At 45.0% G+C, this 4718-nt stretch overlaps 1 pseudogene; it reads left to right on the forward strand.

The window, feature by feature from the left end:
* The first annotated feature begins 1181 nt into the window (after window positions 1-1181).
* Window positions 1182-4479, forward strand: LOC128106658 (ATP synthase F(0) complex subunit C1, mitochondrial-like; annotated as a pseudogene).
* The last annotated feature ends 239 nt before the right edge of the window (window positions 4480-4718 follow it).

The following is a 4718-nucleotide window of genomic DNA, read 5'->3' on the forward strand; positions in this document are numbered from 1 at the left end:
CTGAGCTGTTGGCTGAGCATTTATAATTAATATTGGGTCTCAGTGTCAGTTATTTGGGAACTGGTGGGCAGGAAAGAAAAGTCTGCCTACACTACAATAAATACCTTCAGATATGTTAAATTCATAAACCTTCATCTTTTTTACCACACCAGGGACCAGCTGGGGAGATGGATGGTTAGCTCTCCTTCATAGAAGATGAAGATGAAACTCAAAAGGAACACACCAGGATGATGAGACCTCAGGGCCCCTGCCCAACACAGCTCAGAGAGGTTATAGGTTGAGGGTTGTCAAATACTATTAATAATATTAATTTCAAATGTTTTTACTGTAAAAAAAAAAAAAAAAAAGACTGCCCCTCAAATGGCATCTGATAGACCCTTCCCTTTTGCCTCGCTGCTATGAACTGGGAGCTGCCAGCTAAGCAACCCCTTCTTCAGTAACCATCTAGCTATTTCGAACACTCAACAATCACATTAAGGAAACTCTGCTCAAGAGGAAAGGACACCTGAAGTCATAGCTGCTACCGATGCTATAGTTCCCACATCGGGAGGCTTTGCTTGCTCCAGTCACAACCTCTGCAGGAAACTTGTAGCAGCTTAGGAAGACTGTCTCAGGCGAGAACTCGAGGTGCCCCTTTTTACTCTGCAGCTATTCTTTTTTTTGGGTGGGGGGGGCAGTGAATGCTGGAAGATCGGAGAAACAGAGCAAGCCACAGCTTCCTCACCTCGCCAATGCCTCAGCTGATCCTGTTTCCTGAGACTGGAAGCCTCTGAGTCCTTATCCAAATGAATCTCAGCTGAACTGCTTCTCTAAAGCCTGAAAGTCTAACCAGCTTAGTTCCTAGTTTTCACGCCTTATAGACCTTTTGGCTTTCTCTGCAGCTATTCCCACTCGGAGCCGAGGGAAACACTTCCCCAGCAACTCAGCAAAAAGCCTGTGATTTATGCAATACAAGGCTGTGTTTGGTTCATATGTTTCTGGTTGTTGCATACGTGACATTTGTTGACCGACAGAAACAGTAAACACTCAAGACTGATCGGTAGACTTGCAATCCAAGCATGCGTGTGCAGTTCCTCTTTTCCAGCTTTTTACTCAGGCTGTTTCTCAGTCTTGTCAGGTCAGGGGCCTTTATCATGGACACAGTGGATTAAGCTGGTGGTCCAAAGAACAGAAAGGTTGCTATGGATGTTAGCACAGGCTCACCCCACAGCACTGTGGAGGAAGCTGAAGAGCTTCAGAGGGAAGCCAGGAACGGGAACTGGAAAGCTGAGATGAATGAAGGGGAGAGGCGAGGAGGAGCCTCACACAAGAGCTGTACGCCCCCACGCCTGGATTCTTGAGAATTATCAAGAGTTAAGAACTGAGGTTCCTAACCTGGAGGCCCAGAGCTGTAGCAGCAGCTGCTGAGGGCTGGACTGCTGGCAAGGCCCAGAGCAATAAACCTCTGACCTGAGCTCCTAGAACTGACTCTGGGTTTGAAAACTTGCAATAATAAGCCTCTCGTTCTCAGAGCCTAGAGCCATAAGTCTCTCATTCTCAGGGCCATAAGTCTCTAGCTCTCTTAACACAGAGCAGCAGTTCATGACCCCTTTGGCAAACCTCTGTCCCCCCCCAAATATTTACATTATGATTCATAACTGTATCAAAATTACAGTTATGAAGTAGTAATGAAAATAATTTTACAGCATGAGGAACTGTATTAAAGGGTCACAGCATTAGGAAGGCTGAGAGCCACTGGTCTAGAGCTCTAAGCCCCTAGGTTTGTAAGCGGAGCCTGTAAGTCTGATACTCAGGAGTTCATGGGCTTTCAGCATGAGAGACCAAGAGCTAAAGCCAGGAGATTGAAAAACACAGACCTCTAAGACTGCTTCTTTCTCCAGTTCTGATCTGCTCCTGTACAGGGGTCTGATCAGGCCTGTGTCTGCCTTCCTTCTGAGATGTGAAGCCCGATCTAAACAACCTTCCTGTAGCAGCTCCCCTCTCCAGGTGGCCAGGTGGGAATTGCAGACCATTATTGTTTCCCAGGACATTGACATTGCAGCTAAGTTTATTGGTGCTGGGGCTGCCACAGTTGGTGTGGCTGGATCAGGGGCTGGCATTGGGACAGTGTTTGATAGTCTGATTACTAGCTGTGCCAGGAACCCGTCTCTCAAGCAACCTGTCTCTCCTCTCCTATGTCATTCTGGGTTTTGCTCTATGTTAGGATTTTTATTGCTGTGAAGAGACACTATGACCACAGCAACTCTTCATGACAGTGGAGGAGGCGGTGTGCAGGCAGATGTGGTGCTGGAGCTGAGAGTGCTACATCTTGAAGACAACAGGAAGTTGACTGAGACACTAGGTGGTATCCTGAGCATAGGAAACCTCAAAGCCTGCCCCCACAGTGACACCCTTCCTCCTACAAGGCCATACCTACTATAAACAAAGCCACACCTCCTAATTGTGTCATTCCCTATGAGATTATGGGGGCTGATTACACTCAAACTACCACATTTCACTCCCTGGCCCCATAGGCTTGTAACAACACCATAATGCAAACTTCATTTGATACAACTTCAAAAGTCCCCATAGTCTCAACAATGTTTTAAAGTCCAAAGTTCAAAGTCTCTTCTGAGATTCATGAAATCTCTTAACTGTAATTCCTTATAAAATAAAATAAAAAAATCACATACTTCCAACATATAATAGTACAGGACATACATTCCCATTCCAAAACATAGGGAAAGGAGGTATAGTGAGGAAATACTGAGTGAAAACCAGCTGGGCAAACTCCAAACTCTGCATTATCATGTCTGATGTCAAAACACTCTTCAGATCTCCAACTCTGTTCAGCTTTGTTGACTGCAACACACTTCTTTCTCTTGGGTTGGTTCCTCTCCCTTTTAGCAGCTCTCCTCAGCAGGTAACCCATGACTCTGTCATCTCTAACATCTTAGGTTCTCCAAGGCAATCCAGACTTCAACTTCACAGCTTTACGCAATGGCCTCTCTACTAGGCCTCCACTCAGGGGCACTCCTGACACGTGCCTGGCCTCAGCAGCTTTATTCCATAACACCTTTCTTCTATCCTTAACTCTAAACCCAGAACCGCATGGTCTAAGATGCTAAGTTCTGCTGCTTTCTGGGGCTAGAACATGGCCCTTTCATTCAATTACATCTTCATCAGCTTTCTGTCTTTCACTGCCTAAGCTTGGCTGTCCTGAAACTTGCTCTGAAGACCAGGTCTGCCTCAGACTCAGAGATCTGCCAGCCTCTGCCTTCCCACTGCTGGGATAAAAGGTGTGCCCCACCACACCTGGCTCTAAGCTTTTCATTAGTTCCTTTCCACAAGTTGGAAACTTAGCTAGGTGGGATCTTGTCCTGAGGTCACCATTCCCATTATTCCATTTCTTAATCTATTTATCTCTTTGAACACAGGATTTAGCTCCATTCTACTTGCTGGTGTTCTTTTTCTCCTCAAAATTTACTTTTTGTAATTTACCCTGCTCAGCTTGCTCATTTTCATTATAAATCTTCATTAGAGTTACCATTAATAACCACATGACAGAGTCTATACTAGGCTGATTTGAGATTTCTTTTGCCAATGGAATTAATCTAAAACTCTCCACTTTAGCCTCAGGCAGACTTTTTGGACAAGGGCAAAATACAACCACTTTCTTCACCAAAATATCACAAGAATGATCTCTATAGGAGGGAAGACTGGGGGGGGGGTGGGAGGAGGGAGGACAGGGGAATCCATAGCTGATATGTAAAATTAAATTAATTATAAAAAAGAGGAATGGAACTAAACCTCATTGTAGGGAAAAAAAGAAGAATGATCTCTAGGCAACATACTAAGATTCTCTCCTCTGAAAACTCTTGAGTGAGCCCCTGATAGTTCAAATAACTCTTAGCACCTCTGACTTCCATGCTCCTACTAGTGTATCCCATTAAGTGGTACATAAAGCATTCCACTGCTTCCATAACCCAAAGTACTAAAGTCCTAATTCTTCCAAACAAACACATGGTCAGGCCTATACAACAATGCCCCACTCCTGGTACCAACTTTTATCTTAGGGTTTTTATTGCTATGAAGAGATACCATGACCACAACAACTCTTAAAATGAAAATATTTAATTGAGGGGACTTGCTTACAGTTTCAGAGGTTCAGTCTGTTATCATCATGATAGGGAGCATGGCAGCATACAGGCAGATGTGGTGCTGGAACTGAGAGTGCTACATCTTGCAGGCAACAGGAAGTCAACTGAGACACTGGGTGGTATCTCAAGCATAAGAAACCTCAAAGCCAGCCCTCACAGTAACACATTTCCTCCAACAAGGTCATACCCACTCTAACAAAGCCACATCTCCTAATGGTGCCACGCCCATTGAGATTATGGGGGTCAATTACATTTAAACTATTACACCCTGCCTGAAGCCCTGGGACTCTTCTGTTTGACGGTCACCTTCTTCATCCTCTTCACCATGTATTCTGGCTGATTTTATGTGTCAACTTGACCCAAGTTAGAGTCATTAGAGAGGAAGGAGGAGCCTCAGTTGAGGACATGCCTCCATGAGATCTAGCTGTAAGTCATTTCTCAATTAATGGTCAATGGGGGAGGGCTCAGCCCTTTGTTGGTAGTACCGCCTGTGGTAGTTTGAAAGCAAATGGCCCCCAAAGGGAGAAGCACTACTAAGAGCTGTGGCTTGGTTGGAGTGGGTGTGGCCTTGTTGGAGGA

Source organism: Peromyscus californicus, unplaced genomic scaffold, assembly GCF_007827085.1.
Source record: "Peromyscus californicus insignis strain IS unplaced genomic scaffold, ASM782708v3 Scaffold_9__1_contigs__length_137607984, whole genome shotgun sequence".
Taxonomy (NCBI): Eukaryota; Metazoa; Chordata; class Mammalia; order Rodentia; family Cricetidae; genus Peromyscus; species Peromyscus californicus.